The sequence below is a fragment of the Castor canadensis genome, chromosome 10 (genome assembly GCF_047511655.1).
Source record: "Castor canadensis chromosome 10, mCasCan1.hap1v2, whole genome shotgun sequence".
Classification (NCBI taxonomy): Eukaryota; Metazoa; Chordata; class Mammalia; order Rodentia; family Castoridae; genus Castor; species Castor canadensis.
The window spans coordinates 146,888,377-146,915,946 of record NC_133395.1 but is presented as its reverse complement, the minus strand read 5'-3'; the positions used below and the strand labels follow the sequence as shown (position 1 = coordinate 146,915,946).

The window sequence follows — 27,570 nt, the reverse complement described above, 5'->3', positions numbered from 1 at the left end:
AGGTAGCCATTGGCCATCAGTAATTGACCAAATTAGTACTCAACTCTTCCCAGAAGCTTGGCAAATTGGAGTAGGGTTGAGGTCGACTTGCAGAGATGTTTCGGTTTTGCTGTCTAGATAGGTGAGGAGTGGTGATCAGGCCATAGGGAGCCAGTGGAAGCTGCTGGCCCTCCAATTCATGGAGGGTTTTTGGAGTTGTCAGCATGTCCTCTGTGGACACCTCCTGCACTCCTGGTACATGTAAAGTTCCTCTGGAATGTGATACTTGGGATGGGCCAGGCTTTACTCCCAGAAGCTCAGAGAATGGCACTGTTCTCAGTGGCAGCACTCTGTCCAGTTTGTTATGCTCCTGTGCTGTCCATGAACACTGAGCCAGAGCTGCAAGGGACCATGGAAGTATGCACTGTGTCCATTGCAAACGTAACTTTGCTTAGCTTGGGGAGTAGGTCCCTGAGGGTGAGATGGTGATCTCCGTGGAGGGGGAGCCAGGCTTTGAGGGGCCTGTGTATGAAGGAGACCCTGGAGACTCTCACCAACCTTCTGTTCCCAAGAGCAAGTTAGGGTGATTCACAGACAAACCTATGTTGGTACCAAGTGGTTGGCTCTGGCACCATGCAGAGAAAATGTCAGATGGGTTTGGATAACTCAAAGGTGACAAAGTACTTGTGAAAATGCTGTGGAGAACGGTGTGAAGAACCAGGAGGACAGTATACAATCAGAACAGACCCCAGAGTCTGGATCAGTGCAGGGACAGCATAGGGAGTTTTATTCCTGAGGGCGAAACATTAGAGCTAAGGGACTGCTGACTGAGGCAGTCCCAAGGAAAGAATGAGTTTGGGGAGAAGAAACAGTGATCTTGAAATTTCAAGTCCAAGAGCAAGAATTGGAACACTAGAGAAAGAGACTTCTCCAGGAGGCAGACAAGAGAAGGTGTTGGGTGGGAGTAGCAGTTCTAGGGATACTGAGACCCCGCTGGGCTGGTGTGTGAGTGAGCACCTAAGAGGCACATGCACCCTGAAGGACAGAGGGCAGTTCAGCTCCCCTGTAGGATAGGGTGTGCGCCACCCTGCTCTTAGACGCCCTGTTCTGGCTGGCCAGGGCCTATTTCCGAAGTGCTTCTCCTGTGCCTCGGGTTCTTCCTGGGCTTGAGTATACCTAGAACATCACATAAGTGAGGGTTAGGGAGAGCCATAGTGAAGAGTGTGCTAACCTTCCCAGGGAAGAAGCTGGGGTGGTGGTGAGGGGTAAGCAGCTTTATTATCAGTGAGGCACTGTCATCTGCCTTGGCAGATTTGACTTCCTTGTCACAGTCTGTCTCCTCATCTCTTCTGAAAGCAAGGTAGAGATGCATGAGCGTATTTCCAATCTCAGTGAAGTCGGAGGTTTCCATTTGCTTATGACATCTCTGGATAACAGCTACTGCCATTTGCCAAGCATATGACTAAATGGTGGCACTTTCCAGACCTTGTTCATCTTTGGTTTGCTCTGTCATCTGCTTTGCTCATTCCATTTTACAGACAAAGTGCTGAGGCCAGAGAGACTGAGACCTTCCCTTCTTTTTCTGTGGATTGGATCTTGAGTGTCCTTCAAAGGCCCTTGTTGTTGAAGGCTGTAACCAGCTATGGCACTTGGAGCAGTGGTGGAACCTTTGGAGGTGGGGCCTAGCAGGAGGAAAATGGTCATTGGGAACACCCTTGAAGGGAATACTGGTACCCAACCCTCCTTTCCTGGTCTTTGCTTCACTTATGCCACGAGGTGAGCAGCCTCCTCTGCCACACTCTCCCCCTATGCTGCTGTGCCGCAACAGGGCCAAGTGACCATGAGCTGAAACCTCCAGAATTGTAAGCCAAAGAAAACCTTTCCTCCATACTTGAGCTGACCATCACAGCTGTTTATGTGGCAGAGCTGGGTCAGTCTTAGCTCAGACTGCTGGGCAGTCATGGTCTTCCCACATCCACATTACTGCTTTTCCTGGAAGGCCCTCTCTGCACACAAGATAGGCAGCAGATGGCTCCCAGGCCTTCAGAACCAAGTGGGAATGGATACCATCTCTTTCTGCTTTCCTGAGTCCCAAGCTTGCAGGTGACAGATAGTGAGGCTCTCAGCCTCCATAATAGCATGAGAATGATATATCGTTATCACAGGTAATAATAATAATTTTTTCTCCTATTCTGTTTCTCCAGGGAATGCTGACTAATACACTTAATGGACATCTCTTTCCTTATTTCGTAAATGGAGAGATTGAGGCTTAGAGATACTAGCTAAACTATAGATCCATAGTATCAAAACTTTTTTTCAAAATTGGTTTTGAAATTCATAATTTTTAATTTATTTTATTTTGGAAAGTAAATGATACATGTGCCATAGGCTGTATAATAGTACAACAAGGTATAAGACAATACTGGGAGCAAAACATGGAATGCTTCACACTAAGAGGGATAAGATTATAAAAGCTTGTGTCAGTTCAGGAATGAACTATGAGCTATCGAGTTTTCAGGACTTTGTGGATTCAGGAATTTCAGACTTGCCACTGTACCAATTAGCAGACTGGCCATTGGTGGATTTGAGTTTTGAATATCGTCAAGGTGATTTCCAAGCCTGTGTACTTGCACTATACCACCCTCCATGGTGGATACTTTGTTACATAATAGAAATGATAACAGACTAAAGACAGAAAACTTTGGATCTATTTATGGCTTAAACACATATCCTGTGACTTTCTGCAAATCATCTATTTTCTCTTTAGTTTTCTTATCTATAAAGGACAAATTATTAACACTTTAGAATTTTAAGATACTGATATTATTATATAAATAAATTACAATATTTAAATTTTTTTTTAAAAAGAAAAAGATAGGCAGCAGAGGGAGCACCAGGAGCCTGCCTTGGCTGTGTAGTTGGGCAGACTGGCTCGGACCTCAGTCCTGCTACAGCCTTCATGCTCCTGGGTAAGTCACACCACCATTTTGGGCCTAAGACTTGTCACCTGCAAACAGATAAGGCATGGTCTTGGAGAAAGGAGACCTAGAATGTCAGCAGTCATACTTGGTAGTGGTGTGACTGTGGGCTATAGACTGAGTCTGCATCCCTCAGAAACCAGTCCCCAGTGTAGGACCTCTGGGAGTGCTCAGGTCATGATGGCGGAGCCTTGGTGAAAAGAATTAGTGTCCTTATGAAAGAGGACCCCAGAGCTCCCTGTCCCTTACACCATGAGAGGACCCAGAGAAGGCCCCATCCATGAGCCAGGAGGCAGAACTTCACCATACTGCATCTGCTAGCACCTTGGTCCCCTGGGCCTCCAGGCCATCAGAACTGTGAGAACTAATGTCTGTGTTTTATAAGCCACCCCATCTATAGCACTCGGCCGTAGCAACTGAACTGGGCTTGCACACTGTTATTAATAATGGCAGTCACTTGAATCACTGTACTATAGCACCTGCTTGGTACAGAGTAAAACAGATGTGATAAGTAAATTGAGTTTCCAAAATACTTTGTCTTTTCCCAAATGTAGTAAACAGGAAGCAATGTAAAGTTAGAAACCAGTTTCCTTAAATATCAAGGGAAAAAATCTTTGGGAGATTTTTTGGATTAGCAAATGATTATAAATTGCATTGTAAATGTCATGGAAAGAAACGCCAAATGCTGGCAGCAGTAATTTTGGGAGTTTTCTTCCAGGACAGTGGAACATCTTTAACAGCTTTGAGTGAACTGAATGGTTACTTAGAGGGACACTAGATGCCCATGTTTTCATTCACTCATGGCTGCTACTTGCCAGGTACCCTGTCAGGACCTGAAGATAACAGTGAGGAGAAAGACGGTCTCTGCCAGCAAGGAACTTGTAGTAATATTTTAAACCTAACTGTACAACAAACGATTTCCCAAACAACCATGGACTGTAGTGATGAATGCTGTGAGAGAAAGAGTACACGTCAGAGGAACCTAACGTGACTTGGACTTTGGAGAAGGCTTCTCTGCGGAAATGACATTTAAATTGACTCTTATGGTGAGAAGTTTCCCAGAAGAAGGAATGGGAAAATTCATTTCAAGCAACTTTTGGCATGTGCAAAGGCCCTGTGACAAGGGGTATTTTAGCTTACTTAAGGAATTGAAATTTGGCCTGTTCTTTCAGTTGGGCTGGGAAGTAATGGATGAGAAGAGAGAGACAAAAATGAAGTCCCAGGAAGTCAGCACGAGCCAGACCATGCAGGACATCATAACTGTGTTAGGGATTTTAGTTTTATTCTAAGAGTGTTGAGATACAGTTCTGTGCTGCATACCGGTGTTTCAGCTAACAATGAGCCACATATACAACAGTGGTCCCATACCATTCAAATGGAGCTGAAAAGTCCCTGTGGCCCATCAAAATGTCATAGCACCACATCAGTCACACTCATATCTGTGGTGATGATGTGTAAACAAACCTACTGCACTGTACTGTTACTTTACAGCGTGTGGCTTCCACTTACAAGAGAAAAGGCTTAACAGTCTGCCATGCCATCTTCCATGCAGCAGGAGGCCACCTCGGGTGATGGACTGTGCCATTTAGATATGTGCAGGTGACTCTGTGATGTTCACACAGGACAAAGCCACCTCACAGCTCATTTCTCAGAACCTGTGCCCACCATTAAGCAGCTCACAGCCATACCATTTCCAGCTTTCCTTCTTATCTGATTTCTACAGTTGAACCGGCAGACATCTCAGCCTAGAAATACTGATTTAGCCACAGTCTCAGTTTGGGCATGTTGTGTTTTTGTTACAATTCAGTTCATCTTTTTTCTAATTTTCATTCTGATTTTGTCTTTTGAAGAAGTGTATTAATTAATTTCCAAATCTTTGGGAATTTTCTACTTACTTTTTTATTATTGACTTCTAGTTTTAATTTTTTGGGGGAGGACAGGGTCTTACTATGTTACCATGCAACCCAGACTGGCCTTGAACTCACAATCCTCCTGCTTCAGCCTCTCAAGTGTTGGGATTACAGGCATGTACCACCACGCTGAGCTGATTTTAGTTTAATTCACTGTGATCAGAGAACATAGTCTAAATTGTTTGCCATTTTTTGAAGCTTGGTTTTAGGGCACAGTATATGATCTGTTTTGAAGCCGTTTTCTGTGCACTTGGAAAGAACGTGTATTTTGTCCATCGGTATAGTTGTTCCACATTTGCCACTAAGGTTCAGTTTTTGAAGCATGTTCAGATTTTCTCTATCTTTACTAATTTATACATTTATTGTTTATTTCTGGAGTTACTTTTCTTTTTTTGTGTTGGGAATCAAATCCAAGGCCTTGCACACGCTAGGCAAGTGCCGGACCATTGAGCTCCCCCCCATACCCAAGATCATTTTCTTTCTGACTCAGGAACTTCCTTTAAACCAAGCCTGTAATTCCAGCACTCAGGAGGCAAAGGCAAGAGAATCATGGCTCAAGTCCAGCCTGGGCTACATAACAAGACCCTGTCTCAAAAACAAGCAAACAAACAAAAAACAACTTCTTTTTAGTGTTTCTCTTAGTGTAACATTGCTGATAAAAAATTATACATGTACATACGTGTTTTTGGTGCTGGTGGAGTTTGAACTCAGGACCTTGCACTTGCTCCACCACTTGAACCACACCCCAGCCCTTTTGCTTTTGCTTTATTTTGGGGTAGGCTCTCTACTTTATGCCCCAGCCAGGCTGGACACAGTACTCCTACTTGTACTTCCCACGTAGCTGAGGTGTCAGGCAAGTGCTAACACAGCCAGCTTTTGTTGATTGAGAAGGAGTCTCTCAAATTCTTTGCCCAGGCAGGCCTTGAACTGCAATCCTCCTGATCTCTTCCTCCTGAGCAGCTAGGATTCTAGGCATGAGCCATTGCACTCAACCAAAAAAATATATGTGTGCATGTGTGTATAAATTGTTTGGAAATATTTATTTCACCTTCATTTTGAAGGAGATATCAGTCATTTCTTTCAGTTCTTTGAAGATATCTTTACATTCTTATTTTATACGTGTTTTTCTCTTGTAACATCAGCTATTGGTACTGCTATTACTGCTTTGAGATTCTTTCTCTTTTTCCTGTCTGCTTTTAGAATTTTCTTTGTCTTTGGTTTCTAGCAGTTTTATTAGGATGTGCCTAGGTAAAGATTTTTCTTCCCTTTTTCCCTTTTTGGGGATCACGTCTTAGAGTTTGATTCCTTTTGTTATATTAGCTATTTCTCAGCCGGTTTGGCCTTTAGATGTTTCTCTCCCTTGCATATCTCATATGTAACTCGCTTTTCTTTCTGTTTTCTTCATTATGTTAATCTCCATGCTGTAACCTGAAACCTACTTACTCAGTTCCAGATTTCAGCTATTGCATTTTTCTTGAATCATAGATGTTCTGTTGTTTTTAAGGATTTCCAGTCTCTGGTAAAATTCTGCTTTTTCATGTCTGTTTTCTTGAACATATTAATTACAGTTGTCTTAAGTCATCAGGTTCTGTTACCTTTCCCCCTCCTCTTGGACCATTTCTTTGTGTGCCTGGTAATTCTTGACGGAATGCCAGACATTGTGCAGAAAAATCACAGAAGCTCTGGTGACATTGCCTTTCCTAGAATTTTCACCTGTTACTTGGTGCCACCGGGACGAAGGCAGGTCTCCTTGCTCTTGTGAGGGACTCAGCCAACTGTAAGCTAACTGCTTAAGATTCTCTTGACACTCAGGCTGCTGCCCTCCAGGACACTTCTTTCTTGAAGAGTGCTAAACCACTGCTTTTGCTTCCTGAACTCTGTGAGCTTTATGGAGATACCTTTGCCCTTTTGTGACCTTTTAGTTAGCTTATTAACCTTTTGCCTTGAGTAGCTCAAGAACTTGTCACTGAAGGCAGGATGAAGGGGTTCCCACAACTTCCCAGTTCCCACACCAAATCACAGGTACTTGAGATCCACATGTGAAAAGAATTTCAAGGTATCTCACAACAAGGAGCCTCACGAGGTCAAGTTTTAGCAAGGATTTTAGTGTAAGAGGATAAAGTAGAGGTTGGACTTTGACAGGCAGAAAAGGCCATTCCAGGTAGAGCAGGCAGTAAGTCCTAAAGCAGATTCAGCCAAACACTGCTTATTTTAGCATCATTAGGATAGTTGGCCCAAGAGAATCCCCTGACTTTTGGGGGGATTCCCAAGCCTAACGTGTAAGAGGATGTGGAAGATCCCCAACTTGAGGTCCATGGAGAATGCCTGCTGTTGGTGAAGCTGACAGTCACAGTTTGGGGACTCTTGTTTTGGAAGAATTGTATTGTAGAGATAGAAATGAATATCCAAAGTGTGTATGTGTATACACACACACACACACACACACACACACACACACACACCCCTCACAACAGCCCAGCAGGCGGGATTGTTCAGATTTTCTGACGGAAGAGATTAAGACCCCAGGGAACATCCTGCATTTATTGTGTCACATCTATTTTTTATGACAACCTTCAGTCCTCTTCCTGTGGGATTCATTCAGAGACTGTCTTGGCTTCTCATTGTCAGGAAACTTGTACAGTCCTCCCTGGCCCCACAAAGAGCCAGCCCTCAAAGAGGTTAGAACAATTGAGTTGAAGGAAGAAGGTTATTAACTGTTTCCTGAAACTGAGTCATTGTGCTCTAAGGACTTTGATCCAAAGAGCTCTGATTAATGTGGACCTAGCTAACTGAGAACTTGCTGGAAGTGAACTGCCACTGTGCTTCCCTCCTTGGGAAGACAGGGCTCCCTGAATAAGCTGTGGGGAGGGTCTTGGACCCACCTGGGAGAATAAATTGTCTCAAGCCACTTGAGCCTCCCCCATACTCCAATTTGTAGCTATTTGATTAGAGAATGACAGATAACCTATTGAAACAATAGGCATTTATTTGAACCCCAAATAAAATGGCATTCTAAATATTTAATCCAGATAACATCCAACTCAGTCTGAATTCAAAATATGTTAGGTATCTTACTTCCCTATTTAGATAACCTTAGTTAACCTCTTAAAAGAAACAGTAGTGTTTTAAAGAGGATGGATCTACAATTCTTTGAGAAGTTAACAAATCAAAGCCCATTTTATACATTCATTTAACAAATCAAAATTCAGTTAATACCTTTCTTAAAACGATAGTTACTGGCAGTCATCACTTGGGCTGTCATTCCAGGCACTTGTATGATGACCTCTGTCATTCTCACAAGAATCTCACAGAGCAGAAGCCAGATGCAGCAGCCTAGGTAGGGATTCATTCAGACTCAGTTTCCTGGTCTTTAAAAAAGGAGAAAGTGCAGTGCTGACTTCTGAGAGTTCTTATGAAGAGCAGATATGGTAATCCACATTCCTGTTCTGGAGCACACATTAGGGAGTGGCACTGCAGGTTCAAAGGCAGGTCTGTATGAGTATACAATTATTTTTCCCTACTCTCCTGAGGCCCTTATTTCTTTCAGAAACATGTAAGGCCGGGTTAAGCTGCTTGCTGATGTGCTGGCTGGCTGTCTTCCCCAGTGCTGTCTGTGTTCTTCTCTTTGTCACATTTATCCCATCAGGTGTGTGTATGTGTGAGAGAGAGAGAGAGAGAGAGAGAGAGAGAGAGAGAGAGAGAGAGAGAGAGAAATTATATTGAGATTTCTTCTGATGCTGCAGAAAAGGAAGATTCTTGGAGAAAGAACTGATCAATAGAGTATGGGTGGGATGAAGAAGTTGGCTTCTTGCCATCTTGCATGGGACCTGGACATGGCTTCCAGAGTGCTCCCGAGCACTGACTCCAGTAGCTAGTATCTGCTGTGCAGCTTGTCATCACGCTGAAACCTGTTTACTATCCCTGGGCCAGATGAAGTCTACCGATAGAGTTATTAGTTCTGAGACTGTGCTTGATTCCTGATTTCAGAACAGAGAATCTGTCTAGAATGTCCTTCCTGTTTTCCTTCCAGATGATGCTCACTTTTCAATATCCAGCCTGAGCATCTTTTGACCGAGGCAATCCAATATCGTGTTTATCTCTGCATCCCTACTAGCCCAGCATATAGCTGTAAAAGGTGTGCACAGGGTGAGTGTTGGGTGGGTGAGCAACTGCCATAAATGGAAGTCAGGGGTCAGATTGACAAATAGTTGTGAAGCACTGCTCTGTGGAGGCTTCTGCAGCATGCAGCAGGGCCCCATCTGGGTCAGAGACTTCAAGGTTGTACAGGTGAGTATGCAGATCACAGCTGCGCTGCCCAAAAGGTTGGCCCAGTCAAATGATGGAACTACTTTAAGGCACACCCTTGAAGGTTGTTGTGAGGGCATCATGAGGTGCTTTGTTAAGCCTTTAAGAAAGTGTCTGACTCAGTTAGCACTTGGTCAATACTATTATATAGAAACATTTTAGTGAGACATTGAAGTACTGGAGCAAAGAGGGTAGTGAGTCTGAGGTGTACATCATGCATCCCCCGTGACTGAATCTGGAGCCAAAAGGGAGACCTGGGGCCCAGGGGTGCTTCGTGGGGCCATGCCCCAGAGACGCTTGTGTGTGTGCAAGCAGCTACAGGCCAGGCACTCTGTGTAAAAGACTGTAACCAGCCTCACTGCTATTGGTAGGACAGAGATAAGCACACTGTTCCACCAGACAGCTGCTAAAAAGTGTGCTGATTCTCTTGCTGGTGGGAAAGCAAGCTGTAGCATTATAGTGTACTTGTACTACCGTCAACTTACATATAGTCACACTGGGTCTCTCTTGGCAGGCATGTGTGTGTGCATGAAGTAGAGGGAAGGTCAGGAAAGCCCCTGCCTCACAGAAAACAGTACTTACCTCTGATCAGTTCAGGATTATAAAAAGGGTGAAAGGAGTCTGTTACTCTGTTTGAATGCTTATTTTTAAAAACTATATAATCTTAAATAGCTTGTGCAATTAGAACTTAGTAAGACTAATAAGGTAGTTACAAGGAAAGGAATGGTGGTGATTTTGGCCAAGTCAGGGAGGTTGGGGATCAGATACCCAAGTTGACAAGGGGCCACATGAGGGGCAGGAACTGGCCCTGGAACTGTATACCTGAGTGTGTGAGCATGAGAGAGAGCGAGAGAGACACTGACTCGTGAGTGTGAGAGTGTGAGTCTACTGTCTTCTAGTGGAGGCTTGGCCTGTGACTGGCCTTGGTATCCTAAGGCAGTCTTCATCCTGTGAATCTGGTTTTCAAATGTCCTTTTGCGGTGGAAAATACGTCTGGTGTGGACCTGTGAACATGGAGGCACAGAGATGCTATGCCTAGATGAGCCAGGAGGGCCTTTCCTCCTGGATAATCTGAAGACTGTAAGTGAGATTTCTGGGCCCCCCCTAACCTGGCCTGCTGGAGGGCCCATCCCATTTTCTGTCCCAGAGCTGCTGGCCATGTTTTGCCCACCCACCATCTCATGCATTAGTAGGAGGATGGTGAGATGAAGCTTGAGCAAAGCTTCCATCAGGAGTAAGGTTGAAACTCACTGGAGTAAATGGAATTTAGGAGCTGGCCATTGCTGCTCTTCTGTTTTGTCCTGTCACCGTAAGTGATTAAGTGCCATGCCTTGTGCTTTGTTTAGTCCTGGGATGCCCATGTGTGTGGCAGAGACTTAGGCTCCCTGGGGAATGAGACTGAAGATGTTGATGGCAAAATGGTGTTTTCAAAAGACCTTGGTTCTTGCTTTCCTATGTCCAAGCAGAACGTGTGGATATAAATGGGGTTTATTAAAAATTAGGAGAGGAAATACAAAGGGAGCGTGGTGGTGTGTAGGTGGAGTCCACCAGCAGAAAGAACGTGCTTTTCTTTTTCAGGTGCTTTTAAAACCTACATTAATCCATGGGGAAGGCAGACCCAGGAGATTCCCACCCAATAATGAACAAGTGGGGCATGAGTGGTTCCCAGCCAGTTGGGGGTGATCTGGGCCATCCCCGGGAAACTAAACTTTTCCTGCTGCTAGCCTGCCTCGAAGGCTTAAGGTGCAAAGGCAGATGGGTCCAGGTTGTGCAGCCTGAAAGGAGAAGGCTGCCTGAGAAGAGATAGTGGAATGGTGTCAGGGCTAGAGTCTTGAACCATAGCTATGAAACCTTGACTTAGGCTTATCAAAGACCTTCCTGACCTGTTGTGCCAGTAAGTAAGGGAAGCTGCCCAGCCTTCCTCTTCCGCTGGAAACATTTAAGGAAAAGCCATGGTGTTATCTGCAGCCCAAGTGCCATATCACCAGCCCTCTTCTCCATTTGATTACAGGCAACAGAAGCATCACTTCCTCCAGCTGGCATTCTGTCTCTGCCTCCCTTAGCTGGAAGAAAAAGTTGCCTAGCATCTTGCTCCCTCTCGTAACTCATTTCCATGATTCGTGCTGTGGTCCCTGGGCCTGCTGTCCAAGGAACGGAGGTGGGCAGAGCCTGGAATGTATTTGCTTTGTAACCTTACCTCCCCTTATTATTTTTTTTAAATCATCTTTACTCCTCAAATGTGAGATTAAATGACGGTAGTCTAGAATGGTTCCTTCCTGAGGCTAACTTGGTGGCAAGATTGATGCCAGACAGGATGTGTAACTGGATGGATGAGACATGTCCTTGCCCCTGGTGGAGAATTCAGGCTGCCCTGCTGCAGCAAACCCCTCCTTGCCAGACAGTACCCATCATCCCTCTGTACTTGTCTCAAGCATGTGTCTCCATAAACGGTTCTTAAGAATTCTCCCTGCCTGCTGAAAGGTGGGGAAGAGTGGAGCCAACCCTGCTGTCCTCAGGACACCTCTCTGCTGTGCCTTTGCACTGTTTTGCATATGTGTTTGGTTGGCACAGTCTAGAATACTACACACCTTTTGCAGGCAGGAAATTTGTTTTATTTGTCTTTGCAGCTCCAGAGCTAGTACTTAAGCACTCAGGAACATTTCATGAATGCGGAGACCCTTGTAATATATACGAGAGCTTTTAGTGTGTCCATGAAGCATTTCTGGAGCAGAGGCAGTGAGCACTGAGCTCACTGCCTGAGCATTGAGGCTGTGGGATGAGCCCACCTTTACCAGCCCACATGAAAGTGGAGCAGGTAGCTCTGTAGTTGGGGCCAATGGATGCAGGGACTGTGGTCGGCTTTGCTTGTGAGTCATCGAGGAAGGCAAGGCTGGGGGCTGACTGAAGAGCACAGCGGACTGGTAGAGATGAGGCTGGCCTGGAAAAAGGGCCTTCAGTATCTGCTAAAGGTTTTGAAGCTCATCCTACAGGCAGCAGCAGCAAGTCATAAAAAAGTTTTTAAGTGGGAATTGGTATGATCAGACTGTGTTTTAGAAGGATAATTGTTAGCGTTAAGGAGAATGAAGTAGTGTTGGTGTTGAGAGCAGAGGCAGGGCTCCCTCGATCCTGCTAGCCAGGGATGGTGCACCCATTGCAGATACACGTGGAATGCATCTTGCACTCAGTGTTCCAGGGATACAACCATGGATAGGACCCACACTTCCTGCTCTCAGGGCAGTGAGACAGATAGTCAGCAGTGAAATGAGATATTGAAAAAACAAGATACAGGGTAACATGGTAAAGGGTGACAGGGACTCTATAGATCAGAGAATCAGGGACCATGTCTGATCTTTAAACAGAACTGAGCCATAAAGAGCTGGGCAGATACCCCCACATAGGACTAGTGATTCCTGTGAAGAGACTAGCTTCTAAACCGTGGTTGGGTAAAGAGAGCCAAGTCTTTTGGGAGGTGGGTGGGAGCTGGCACACTCTGGGAAGCAAGGGGTTTCCTACCAAAGCCTGGAAGATGAGCTGCGCAAGAGTGTTAAGACGGTGTGTCCGCTGTCTCCTCCAGTGCTGCAGACCACCGGCACTGGGGTGACGAAGGCACAGGAATCTGTCTGAGGACCATGGGGGCAGCAAGCTCAGCCAAGTACTGTTGAGTGCAGAGTGTCTGGAGCCTGTGCAGAGGTTGTGCCCAGCCAGCCAACTCCCTGCTCGGCTGGATTCTGATAGTGCTAGCCACAGGCATAAAAGGAAGGACAGCCACACTGGGCAGCTGGCCTCAGCCTGGTGCTTTCTTGGTGCTCAGAGATCCATGACTCAAAAAACTGGGTTTAGAGATGAGCGTTTGTTAATCCCCTCCCCTTACAAAGACAGAAATGCCATTTCATTCCCGCTCTATTACTGACTGCACTTCGGGAATAATGCCAGCATCCCCAAAGGCAGTGGCTGGGGCTCTTTTCCTTTGTGCTACTTTTGTTTTCTTTTGAGTGTTACATTTAGATTAGCTTCTGGGGATTAAATGTTATTACAGTCAAATCTTTTTTCTCTCCTTTTTTAATCAGTAGAGAGGTGACTGCTTAGCATCGTTGCTATTAGATTTATTTTCCCAAGGCCTGTGGCCTTCCCTATTCCAATTCTTAAGAGAAAGTTTTGCTGCGGTTTCATCTGTTCCTCCCTGCTTTGGTGGTGGCCCTCATCGGAGGCAGGGACTTTTTGTCCAGCCTGCCAGTGCTGATGTGCCCCTGCGGATGTCACATGTGGGCATGCACACACTGTTGCTTTGACGAGGGCAGCCCTGTCCAAGGGGCAGAAATTGTTAGGTAGGAAAAGGTCCCCACAATTAAAGAATTCCCCTCCACTCTCATTACAGTGGACTACACTACTTACCCAGGGCAAGCCTCAGGGACTCTTGCCCTGCCAACTTCTCCGAGGGTCTACCAGCACGACCTGCTGTGGTGGAGGTTGCTGAGCCCCACCTCCTGGTCCTGGTGTCCAGTTGTCATGAGGCCAGGGTGAATGTAGCAGAAGAGTGAAATCACACACACACACACACACACACACACACACACATAGTATTCTGCAAGAGCATATGCACCTTAACAGATCTTGACATTTAGAGGTACAGAGACAAATGTCAGGTAATTGTGTTTCAGGATGCAGTCACTAGACTAGAGGAAGAAAGTGTACTTCTGGGGGATGGTGGGGGGTCTTCCCACCACCCTCCAAAAGGTGTCTGTCTCTGTACTTACTAGCTAGGAGGGCCTCCCCTGAAGGGTTCACCTATAGAGAAATTGTGCTGTTGGTGGGAGCCGGCCAAACGTGACCCTTGGTACTTTATTGAAATATAACCCAGGCTGCAGATCCAGCTTGGGGTAGACCCTGAGAGTCACAGCCTGCCTCTGGCTATTGGCTACTGGTTTTGTGTGTGTGTGTGTGTGTGTGTGTGTGTGTGTGTGTGTGTGTAAGAAAAAGGCTTTTGCTTCTGGGATCCAAGAGAGACAAAATCCATGATCCTAAAGGGTTTTCTGTGAAGTCCATTCTCTGTGGGAAGTAGAGGTATCTGTGTGACTCTTTCTTTCTAGGGATGTTCTGAAATGCTCTGAACCATCCTTCCTATGCTTCCCATCACTACACACAAGTGAAATTAGCTTCTAGTCACTTTGCCTGGTGGCACAGATCCCATGGCTGACCAGCCTATAGGGTCATCTAACCCAGTTCCACGTGCAAGGTTGGCTGTTGCTAGGGCCTCACCTGGGGGTTTTCCCATCTCTGCTAGAACAAGAGTAGTACCAGTGGCCACCCTCACGTTGTCTATTTCATATCTGCATGCCTGGGTGTTAGAGAACAGCTGTGTTGGAGATAGCTCAGGGGCATCCCTCAAAAGCTTACTAGTTCCACCTCTGATACCCCATAGAGCACAATGAAAATGCACCTAACAGATATTTGAAAGGCACTTCTATGGTTCCTCCCTCCCCTGTGCCTTCCTTTTCCTTCGATTTCATCCTTCCCTAAATCCTCCAGTGGGATACATACCTGGCTCAAAGGCTCCATTTCTCTCCCTGTTAGACATGGGTTGGTCACCAAAGCAGGTGACCAGCCAGAATGCAAAAGTGACATTGCATCCCTTGTCCAGAGGCTGTGCTCTGTCTGCAATAGCATGTTCCCAAGATCACAGTCCTGTGTGAGCAGTACTGTCCATTGTCTCCTTAGCTGGACCCCCACTGACTGTTCACATATAGCTTCTTGCAAACTCATCTCCACACACGGCTACAAAATGCTCTGCTCGGTTGTGTTCAGGACCTGTATTTATTCCTTATAAGCTTCATTCTAGGTAGATACAGTTGAACCAATAAACTGATTATTTGGGAATGTAGATTCTGTTGGCCCTCCCTCTCCACCTCCAAAACCCATTGAAGAGTATACATTCCCTGCTTCAACGAAGTCACTCAGGAAAATTGTTAAGTTGTTTAAGGCTGGGGGCCTCCATTCAAGTTTATCTCAGCCACATGGGCCCATACTTAGCCAATGCCTTACCTGGGTTGGCAAGAGGTGCAGGTGGAGCCTGAGGCTAAGAGACCATCATGTGCCTGCTCCTTTTGCCAGGATCCCTGATAGAAGGGAAGAGGTGAAGGTGGGGGACATGTTTCTACCAGTTATCTCCCCTTCCCAAGTACTCCGAACTGCCAAGCCAGTCTCCTGGTGAAGCCATCCAGAATCTATCTGGCCCCTGCCTACATTTGGTGACATGTACCCTTTCAAAAATTACAACATTGAAGATTGTTCCTTTTCAGTGTGCTGGTATTTCTCTTAAGTCTGTAAGAGATGGCAGTGGCTTGGTGGTCTAGCCCACGAATTTAGTATTCTTGAGCACAGTTCAGTGGGTGGAGGCGGTGGCAACCATAGAAAGTAGCTTGGTTCTTTTTGATCATCTTCCTGCCTGTGAAGACCTTCCATACTTTCTTGATAGCATGTGTTCCATTTTCTGGGAGGAGGCCAGGTATAAATAGAGGCACATAGACTTTGAAGCAAAAAACACCAAATCAAATCATGCTTATGCCTCTGACTTGTTGTGTGAAGCTTGGCCAGTAACCCCCTCTCTAAGCCTCAGTTTTCTCATCTGTGATGGGAGTGACCATTTGATAGCTCTCAGGGCTTCTGTGAGGGCTGAGTAATGGATCCTCTGTCCATCCCTACCCCTTCCCTTTCCACCTTTCATTACAAGCCTCCACCTCTTGGAAGCAAGACAAGAGGTGATCTTTATCTCCTGCCCTCATGACCAACCTGAGGCTCGGGAACTGGTGAACTTTGACCTCAGGCTCTTGTCCCTGGCAGTACCTCAGTCTGCTGCACCACTAGTCATGTTACATCAGTGGACCTGATTCTCCCCTTTTAATTAATGCATACACACTCACAATCAGAGTTCTCCACGACCCTGATCTTAGTATTCTGCTCTAAGCTGATTACCCAGAGAAAAAGGATCTAAGTCAACTAATGCTCATACTAAAATACTAGCTTATGGGCCCCTGGGGTTATCTGCACTTGAAAAGAGGGCCCAGGACAGACCGTCCACAAGAGGAAGGACAAGATGCAATCTCTATGTCATGGAACACCTAAATCTGTCCCGTTTTGTTGTTGGTGGTGGTGGTTTGTTTGTTTTTGTTTTTGCAATAATGAGGTTTGAACTCAGGGCCTCATGCTTGCTAGGCAGATGCTCTATCACTTGAGCCACACCCCAAGCCCTTTTTTGCTTTAGCTATTTTTCAGGTGGTGTCTAGCATTTTTGCTCAGGGATGGCCTCAAACCACACTCTTCCTACTAAGCCCTCCAGCGTAGATGAGACCACAGGTATATGACAGAGATAGGCTTACTGCTAGAGAAGGGGGTCTTGCAAACTTTTGCCCAGGCTGACCTCAAACTTTAATCCTCTCAATCTCTGCCACCTGAATAGCTAGGAATACAGCTGTGAGTCACCATGCTGAGCTTTGCCCTGATTTTATGATGAGGAAACTGAGGCTCAGCTGGGCTAATGTGCCAGGGGTTGAGTGGAGAACAGGTGAGGGATTTGAGGGGGTTAGCCTTACTTGTCCATAGCACAGGCATGTAGGTTTCATCCTGCAGCTACCTGAAGTTTAGGATCGCTTAGGTAGATGTTTGTGTGAGGGCATAGAACCTCTGATAAGAGGTTACTTGGAGGATAGGGCTGCTTCAGGGCCTTCACCATGCCCTCCTTTCCATGGAGCCTTTCTCTGTGGCCTTGATAACATGCTGCTGCTTCACAGACTTGCCTGTGGGCTGAGAAATGGGCAACCAGTGTGCCGCCACAGACAACCTCAGGAGCACATGGGATGCCGAGTCAAGGGCCCCACCCAAAGCAGGGGGCCTGGGAATCTGCATTGTGAATCAGCTCCCACGCGATTTCTCTAAGCCCTGGCACTCAGATCAGCTGCCAAAATGCATGTGCTCCACCCAACAAATTAATCACTCCTCCAGAACCCTAGGGAAAGCCACCAAATCTGCCCTGATGTCTGCATTACTTGGCAGGGCCTGAAGATTGAAGAGGTCTGTTGCCTTTTCCTGCAGTGAGGCCCTCTTCCCCCAGCCTGACTCCTTCCCAGGGCCAGTGCGCAGAGAACGCCATCCTGGGCCTTGAGTCTGAAGAGTCCGAGCCCTTCCACAGCAGAAAGCTCTGTCCTGTATAGCCTGTGGCCAGCATTGGCATGGAACCTCACACTGGCATGTGTCTTCCTGCTGCTTGCAGGGCAGCACACATGCCCAAGCTGGGCCAGACAAGTCTACCACAAGTAGACATGCTGGGGTGTGTGGGTGCAGGAACGCCCTTTAAGCCTCTTTGCCCATTTGCAAATAGGCCCCAGGCAGGCAGGGAGACAGACAGCTGCCCCTCTGGCCATTGATTTAAGGACACCATGGCACTTGGGCTCCTGCCCTGTAAGGGACTTGAGTCCCCATAAGTAATGTCTCATGGCTTCTGAAAGAAACAGTCCTTGTGGGATGGAGTTAGGCCCTTGGGTAATGCCCAAAGAGCTATGGTCTCAGGCTGTGGAATGTAGGAGAGGAAAGTTACACCTAGGTCCCTCTTTGTGCCTACCCCAAGCCAGCTGCAGCCTCCACAGTCGCACTCAGGGAGCACTCATTCCTGGGCTTGTCTGTTGGGCTTCGGAAAGGAGGCTGTGTCCCAGCCCTATCTCCTGTCATCTCCAGGAGCCCAGTCAAAGCTCAGGAAGACCTAGGCAGCAGATTAGATGGCATCCTAGTGGTGAGAGCATTGAGAATAGACAGTTCCTCAAGACCCCACACTTATGTTATGGCTTTAAAACTTTTTCCTAAAGCCTGGACATTGGTTCAGCCAGTTTCTAAATTACCTCCCACCATAACAATAGTTATTCACAGCTCATGCTTTTTAAAACTTATGTAAGGAGTTAATGCAGTCATCTTTAGAATACTTTGCTATTTTTGTTTATCTTTAACACAAAGGCCGAATAAAACTGATGGCAGCATTAAAATATCGCCTTTCCTGGCTGGGTGCTGTGGCTTATGCCTGTAATCTCAACTACTCAGGAGGCAGAGGTGGGGGGATCTTGGTTCTAAGCCAGCAGGGTGAAAACTAGGCATGGTGGCCCATACTTGTTATCTCAGCTATTCAAGAAGCATAAATAGAAGGATTATGGACAGCAAAGCAGAAACATGGGACTCTGAAAAATAACTAAAGCAAAGAGGGGTAGGGGCATGGCTCAAGTGGTAGCACACCTGGCCTAGCAAATGTAAGGCACTGAGTTCAAACCCCAGTACCAGCAAGAAAAAAATACCCCCTTTCTGCACATGCACACCTGCACAGCCTCCCTCACTCATGCACCATACACATAGCACATCACCAGATCACTGCCAGTTCCCTGGTGAGATTCTGGAGGTGGAGGGTATCCCCTGTCAGTGACTGTTTCCTTAGGCTGGTGGCCTGAGGAAAGCTGACTCCACCCCACATAGTGCAGACCCAGGACACAAGCATGGGAAAGGGCCCTGTTTGTGCGGATACATGCTTGTTGTTGCTAAGGAGGACCTTGAGGAGCCAAGGGCAGGAAGCTCACTAGCACATTCCTCAAGGAGTTTGATCTTCTTTTGTGTTGTCAAAAATGACTTCAGCTTTCCAAGTTCTTTCTTTGAATTTCACAGGGCTAGATGAATTGCCTTCCAAACTTTTCTGTGATGACAGTTGTCAGGAATGCCCACGAGTTTTACTTAAGCTAACAAATGATTACCCTTCCCATTAGCTGTACAAACAGGCCCCTAATGAGTGAATTGGCTAATGACAGCTGCCTCTGGGGTCATTAGTCCTGACAGACAGTGCTGGCAGTGTTCCGGGCACTGTATCACTGTCATAAAGAATGTTTCTCCAAGCTCCACTGGAAGTTGGAGAACACTTGTACTGTTGTGCCCCCCTTCTTCTCCCCCTCCCATCTTTTTATCTTTTACATTATGTCCTTGGGTCAGGTAAATTAGCTCCTACCTCAAACAAGAATAGATTTCTAACTATGGATTAGAAACATGACTGAGGAAATGGTCACATTGATTCTAGATAAGGAAACAGTCTTTATGAAACATAGTTCCATGAATTGGGGATCATTTTGGGAAGAGCATGTATATGGCCCTGTGACTCTAGGCTTCCTGGTGAGCACAAATTTCCTGCTCTATCTCTGGCTGCACGGGATGCTCAGCCAGTGCTTTTGGGAATGGTTTTGCCCTTAGTTTGAGTTTGCAGGAAACAGGCTGGCAGCACTGACAGGAAACGGGGCCAGCTTGTCCTCGCTGTGGGCTCCTCCTCTGTGCTTCTGCCTTTTTGAGAACCTCCTGCCTCCATATGAGAGGGCAGTCTGTATCCATCCTGACCTCATGGGTGACCTTGAACTCTGGGTACTCCTGGGGCATGCAGCCTCCAGTAACCAAACCAAGCCTCACAATAACTTGTCTGGAAGTCCTAGGCTTCAGATCCAGAGAGATGGACAGCATTGCAGGGGTGAAGCAGAGAGTACATGGAAGGGGTAACAATTGTGACAAAAGGTGCTTTGCATTCAGGTTTTGTTACACTACACATTTGTGCTACATCAGCTCAAAACCATGAGCTGCTTAGTCTAAAAGCCTATTTAAGCAGAGACCAAAAGTCTGTTTGAAGACACAAAGGGGAAAATAAGAGTGTTCATAACACAAACTGTGCAACTAGTCATGGATGTAAAATTTATAACACTTTCCGTATGATAAAAATGAGTAATGAAACTGCACTTATTTGTTCAAAAGTAGCAGAACTGCATCTTGAAGAATTAAAAAAATATGAAAAGGTGATTATATAGCAGAGCAGATCTCTAACATGGAGTACACTGAATTGTTTGGAAGATAAAATACTAGCATGAACATGGATTTTGAAAGAAGAACAATGCTGGGCTTAGGTGGAGAAAGCCTGGCTTCTTCTTTTGCTTGGGGCTGATGTGGCAGGAAGTGACTGGTTCATGGCTCAGGAAATTCACACAGGGAAAAGGCTTTGGCTGCTCCCACAGAGCACACATACGCACTTGACCTATGCAAAGTAAATTATACAGCAAGCTCTCAAACCTAACAGTCATCCTCCTTGGAAACCTAGCTAGTGCTGTAAGGTCCCACACCCTGGATAAGCCTCTGCTCTCTGGGAACAGAGCAGTCCTCAGCAGCCTGCAGCCAGATGAACCTGTGAAGCAGGTGACCATGCTCCTCCTGTGATGTCCCACTCTGGGTCCTGGGATGCATGTTTCATCTGCTCTGAATCTCAGTTTCCTCACCTGTGTAGAGGGGGTAGTGACACTGTCCTTGTGGTTGAGGGAGGACAGTGCGAAGTTGTTATAGTTTGGATCTGGAGTATTCCACAAATATAATGGGACTCAATCCCATAGTGCAATTGGGAGATACTGGAAAGTTTCGTAGGTGGGACCTAAGGGAAGAAATAGAGGTTTCCAGGGGCCTGCCCTTGAAGGAGATATTGGTTACCCAGCCCCTTCCTGTCCCTTTGCTGCCCTCCTATTGTGAGGTGAACAGGTCTCCTCTACCATGTGCTCCCCATCCTAATGTATTGTGCTGCCATAGGCCAAAAGCCACACAGGACCAGGTGAATGTGGACTGAAGCTTCTGAAACCATGAGCCAAAATATATCTTTCTTCCTTTCAAGTTGTTTCTCTCACATGTTTTGTCATAGTGATGGACAGCTGACTAACAGTCATGTTCATAGAATATCTTGGCAGAACCTGGTTCTAAAGGAAAGTCCTGGGCTGACCTCATACTGTCATTCTAGCCACATGTGGCCACTGAGATGTGCTTTGTCCTCCTAGAGATGTTCTATAAGTGCAAAATACACACTGGGTTGCAAAGACAGTACAAAAGCAGCTGTCCTGTGTCATGTTTTTCATGTAGCTTATATGTTGAAATGATGATGTTCTGTTGTATTTTGTTAAATGAAATACATTGTTAAAATTAATTCACCTGTTTTACTTTACTTTTTAAGTAACTACTAGAAAATTTAAAATCCCACAGAGAGCTTACATCTCATTTCTGTTGGGGAGTGCCATTGGTCCTTTTTCTCACTGCTCGCTTGCCTCCTCCTTTCAGCATCCCTTCACTGCACTTGCAGCCTGATGTGGGAGTAGCTTGTGTCCCCGCCCAAACCTTGCCTAAGCTGAGGCATTTGCTGCAGGTGGTGAGCTGGAAAGCGGAGTTGTTCTTGCAGACCACCCTTCCCTTCACTTTTTGAATACAAGGAGACCTTTGGTGAAATTAAGGGCCTTTTCCAAGGTCAGAAGCCAGTCAGTAATCAAGTAAGAATCAAAACCCAAACTTCAGGCTGCAGTCCACTGTGACTTCCACCACACCATATATCCACTGGTTTTATTGGCTTGAGTACAGAAGGATCTAACCTGGTGTTGAGTGTAACTTCCACGCAGAATTGGAGAGGTTAAGGACCAGAGAGAGGCCGCCTCGGCACTGAGCCAGAGGTGTAGATTTGGACAAGAGATGGTGAGGAGTTATTCTGGTGTGTATGTGGATGGTCTCAGAGGATGCTGTTGGGAGACAATGCTGTAGAGTTCTGATCTTGGTAAGTACATGGGCTTTGGAGTTTGGTAACATTATCTATTTTGACCTCAGGGTCTTCTTTGCGGATGATTTTAGGAAGATCAGCTCTCACACCCTACATATGCTCAGACATGTTCATTGTCTCCTTCCACCGCCTCCCTGAAGGTGGGTTGTTCTGTACTTCACTGGTCCTGGTCCCAGTCACAGAGCACACTGGTGCTTTGGATACATGCTTTGGATTCTCGGGCTGCAACAGCAGGCATATTTGCCAAGGATTCAGACAGAATATATGGCCTACAAGTGTGAAAGGGTTGGAAGGTTTGTGCAGGGATGGTATTGCAGGGCTCTTTCCATCAGTGCTGGGGGCTGGTGCCTGGGCCCAGGTGAGGCTCTTGCAGTCTGGAGTCCTGAGGGTGTCTTCTCTCAACCATGTGGCAGAAAATGATGGTTAGCCACACTAAGCATGGAAGACAGGCTGCCAATGAGCTCACTGTGCAGATGCCAGAAGCAGGTCATGACCCCAGGATCCTGAGAAACAGCTGTTATCCAGGTCATATGCTCTCCTATTTGTAAAAGGCCAGGCCAGAATCCATGTCCATCAGGAAAAACTAGGAAGGGGCCCTTAGCACACAGCATGTGACTGTTGGCCTGGGGGTTGAGGAAGGGGAGATAGGAAGATGTGTAGTAAAATGACCACATCTTCCAGGCCACCATGGTGTGGGCACCAGCCTGAAAGCACATCAGCTACAGCTCCAGCACCAGACCCACTGTACACTAGTTCTGTGACTCTCCCGAGTTCTGTCACCTGTCTGTTTTCCCAGTGGTAACATAGGATAAGAAGCTACACACTGAGTGTGAGAGTATGTATGTAAAGTAAGGAGCAGAGTACTGGGTACCTGATAAGGATTCCATAAGTGGTAGCTATTCTTATTTATTACTGCCATCGACTCTGTTAGACTCAGTTTAGACTCTTCCAAATCACAGATTTTTGTACCATCAGCCACATTAAAAGACCAATGCCAAGAAGGCTTTGAAATGAAATGCCTCTCATGAGAGGCAACATCTCAATCATTGAGGCATCCCCGTGCCTGGTCAGGAGACTCTTTGGGGCCAGGCCAGGAGGAATGCACAACAGCCATGAGGAAGGGCCATCTCATGGGGTGATCCTTCAGAACTTAGGACAGAGCAGCCCTGCAGTCCCTACCCACGAATCTCTCCAGAAGCTCTGCTTGCATGCCGTGGGACAGAGGAGCCTGTACTGTCGAGCAGCTGTCCCTGTGGCCCACAGTCATCTCCCCAGCTTCCTGCCTGCCAGGCTTGTTCTTCCTTGGTTCTTGAAGAGCTGGCTCCCTTTGCTACTTGTCACTCCTTTCAGTCTTCCTGTGGACAAAGAGGAAGAGAAACGGGACTACACGTGTATTTAGCAGACCCTTCCTGTGGTGCTAGCAAACTGTGAGAACTTTGAATATATTATTTCTCAGATTGGTTGCTCCTATTTTATAGGCAATGAGATTGTGAGTTGGCAAAGTGATTGGGCTTCCCCAGGTCATTAAGCTGAACAGAAGTGTCAGGTTCCGGTTCAAGTCACCCTGCCTGTATGAGCTGCCACACACATGGGAGTTGTGGCAAGGGAACATGCTGGGATAGAACCAGCAGTAGAATTTTGAGTTTCAGGGGCTTTGAGTTGATTTTGATGCCTTGGGATGTCATCGGAAGCATCTGAGCTTTGAAATGACATGATCAGATAAATGATTTGGAAAGATAACTCTAGAAGTAGTATACTGTCTATTAAATCACAATTCTCCTATCCTGTCCCTTTGAGCTGATTATTTTTAAGCCCAAGTGCAGGAAATTACATTTGGCTTCACCCAATTTCATGCATATTGCTTCAGCCTGTCTCTTTCAGCCGGTGCATGTGCTTGTGTATGTGTCTGCATCTGCCTGTATGTGCCTGTGTATGCACATGTGTATGGGTCTGGACATAATACACCAGGAGGGAAAAAGAACATCCTGAGATGGCCTCCTGCCAGGTAACCACTGGCTTGTAACAGGTGTGACTTGTGACAAGGCAGATACCTGGAATTTTATCTCTCCCTTTCCTGGACAGTGATGCAATAAGATGGGGGTCCAAAACAACATGACAGGTCTTTTAACAACACTCCAGAACCTACGCTATTCCATCAACTCTGTCTGAGCAAATTAATTTGGAACTTCAGATTTGTTCTTCAGAAACAAGTGCATCCTTTGCCCCTTCTCATTCAACAAATGTCTTTCAAGTTCCTAATGTATGTGATTATGCTTTTATGCTGCATTTCATGCTCATCTGTCTCCTTCTGTAATTAATAGAAAATTAAGTGTGTATGCATGTATACAAAATAATACTGTGAGAAAATTAAGTGTGTATGCATGTATACAAAATAATACTGTTTTGTACTTAAAACCTACAATGCATGGCTTTGGTGTTTACCCATGGTTTGATTGACTGTTAAAATCACAAGTGATACAAAATACACAGATGAGTGAGTGTTCATATGTCTTTAAAGTTTTTCAAAATGAAAAAGTTTTGTCTTTTGGTTGTAAAAATGATATATGGATACTGTAAAAACCTACAGAAAAATGAGGAAAGTTTTTAAAAATCCAAAATCTTTCCCTGCTTCTATATTGGTGACATCACTCTGAGTTCACAGAGTGCAGCCACACACCTGCACATGGGTGGGACCGTGGCTCCATGTGCATAACATAGGGTGTCTCCCCTCTTCCCTTGTCCAGAGGTGGTGGACGTACTTCTGTGTCAATAGATGTAGATTTGTACCTTCATTTTTAATTACCCTATTCTGCCATGTGACTGTATAGGGACTTTGTATAATGAATCCCTTCCTCATGGATCCTCAGGTGTTTTTCAATTTTTTACCAGTACAGTGAACACTGTAACAATCAACCTTATCTGTCTTATTTGTTTAAATTCTTCTAGAGGAAATTGCTGGGTCAAAACATACATACAGGCCAGGCGCTGGGGCTCAGAGCTGTAATCTTGGCTGTTGAGGAGGCTGAGTTCAGGAGGAACACAGTTTGAGGCCAGCCCAGGCAAATAGTTCATGAGCCTCCCCGTTTTCAAAATAACCAGAAGGTGGTTGGACTGAAGGTGTAGTTCCAATGGTAGAGCACCTGCTTTGCAAGTAGGAAACCCTGAATTCAAACCTCATTTCCACCAAAAAAAAAAAAAAAAAGATACATACACTGGAAAAACTGTATGCATATATATTTATATACTTACATTTTACCAACTGGCCCTCCAGAAAGGAAAAGTGCCGATTCCCTCTTCAAACAGTGATGATAGAAGTTGTCTGTTTTCCCAAGCAAAAGATTGTAACACTGTCTTTAAAAACATCTTTGCCAATCTCCAAGGGGAAAGATAACCCTCACGTTTAAATCTCATTTCCACAGATATTAAGGGAAATTAAATGCCTTTTCTTCTGCTGGTGGCCTGTTTTTCTTCTTTGGTGAATTTCTTATGCATGGCCTTTGCCCATTTTCCCCTGCCATTCATCTTAAAAGGCTTTGTGTAATGACGTGATTGTTGTCTGTCATTTTTGTCATGGCCATTGTTGCAGCTAATTTTTGTTTAATTTCCCTTTACAAGCTGGTTTAGAGATGGGGCCAAGTGCACTTTTACACATGTTTCTGCTTGTGATTCCTGTTGTACTGCAAAGGCCTTCCTTCTCCCAATACTGTAATCTTAGGCACCCAGATTTTTAGGACTAGTACTTCTACTATTTTATTTCATGCCACTAAACCGTTGCTTCAGATAATCCCCTAGTATTTTCTTGGGAGTAAAATGTGAAGTACAGATCCAGTTTAATTTTTTCCCAAATAAGAGGTCCTTTGTCCCATTAACACTGATACAAAATTGTACCAGATTATATGCTAAATCCCTACTTGTACATTGGGGTCTATTTTAAGACTTTCCTGCCTAAAGCATATTATGAAACTACAGTTATTTAAAATACTAAATATCTGGCAGAATAAGTTCTTCTGCCTCGATTTCTTGATTTTCTTTTTCTAACTTGTTTTTTGAGATGGATTTAGAATCACTTTGTCAAACTTTCCCGACCTCACTCCCAGCCAGAAAAAGAAAAGAAAATCTGGTAGGTTCTTTTTTGAGATAAGCACATTCTTTTGAATACATTCAGTCCTATCAAATTGTAATTCTTATTGTCTTATTTGCTTATTTTGAAACAATTTCCAGCTCATTGCAAGGTTGCAAAGACAGCACCAAGAACTCCTGCTGCTCCTTGACCATGGTTCCATAATTTCCCACTTGTTACAGTTTTTTTCATCACCTCTCCAGAGGAAAGTCTTGTCTTCTTCGGCCCCTAAATACTTCAGTCCATTGTGTATCTCCCACACACACCTACCAGTCAGAAAATCACTGACTCAGTGTGACCACCAGCCCACAGACCACATTCCTTCCACCTCTTACTCCCATCTGTCTCTTTCTTTTTGCCCAGATCCCTGTCAGGACACTGTTCTGCACCTAGCTGTCATGTGTCATCAGCTCCTTCATATGGAACTGTTTCTTAGTCTTTCCTGTCTCATGATCTTTAGTGTCTCTCTTTTTTTTTTTTTTTAACTATTAAACCTGTTTGGTAAAGACAATTTCACTCATACAAAACAACAGTTTACAACAGTCTGAGTGCTGGACAAACCATCACAGATGAGGGAGGGGCTGCAAACACCCAAGCCCTGCCCCAGGCCCAGAGGAGCCCAGGTTCTCCTCCACCACCAACCCCTGAGGGAGTCACCCCTCCCCCAAAGGAAGGAGAATGGAGGACCATAGCATGAAGGACTATCCCCAAATGCTCCTTCTTGATTCAGGGGAGCCCCCTCCCAGGCTGAGATGTTGGGAGGTAAGATGGCTAGTGAGCAAGAGGCAGAGTCGGGATATCTTTGGTGTGAAGATGGCCCTTGCCTGTAAGAGGAGCCTGGCTTATGCCCCAGAGCCCAAGAGAGACGTGTGAGAGGCAGATGATCTTTAATCTTCAAGAAAATACAAAACTTTCATTCTGTAGGGTGACCCCAGTCTGGGTATACCTGTTATCTCCTCATGGCCAGGCTCCAGCTATGTGTTCTTGGCAAGAACAACCTAAACTAGTGCTGTGCTCTTTGCAGTGAGTCCCATCAGGAGGCCTGAGAGGCCACCAATTCTACCCCTGGGTCCTGTTGGTCTAGACCTAGAAACACTGGCATCTCCCTAGCACCCTGCTATAAAGGTCTTTTTTCCACTTGGTGATGGGTTGGTATTCTCTTGGGCAGATACTCTAGCATTACACCAGTCTCCCAGTGTGCATTAAATCTCCGACAGCTCTCACCTGAAGCAGCTACCACAATAATGTTGTCAAATGGTGATGACTTCCTTCCGTAATTCTCCTGCAGTGAGGTGACATTCTACCACGTGAGTTTCACCTTCTCCATTTGGTTATGTGCTCACTTAATTTGTTACATTAATGAGGACTTGAGTGTGCACATTTGTTCATTGGGTTGTAATATGTATTCTCAGTTATTTATTCCTTTATTCATTCATTCATTATTTTTGGCAGCACTAGGGTTTGAACTCAGGGCCTCACACTTGCCAGGCAGGCACTCTTACCACTTGAGCTACTCTTTGAACCCTGATCCTCCTGATCTTTGCCTTCTGAGTAGCTAAGATTGCAGGCATGAGCCATCAGCCCCTGGCTTCTCATTTATTTTGATGTTCAAAATGCCCTACACTTTGGGCTTTTCTGTCCTTCTGA

At 45.6% G+C, this 27,570-nt stretch overlaps 1 protein-coding gene across 3 annotated transcripts in view; it reads left to right on the top strand.

The window, feature by feature from the left end:
* Chchd6 (coiled-coil-helix-coiled-coil-helix domain containing 6) overlaps positions 1 to 27,570 on the top strand; it is a 230,537-nt gene that overhangs the window by 188,017 nt on the left and 14,950 nt on the right. The window lies entirely within an intron of this gene.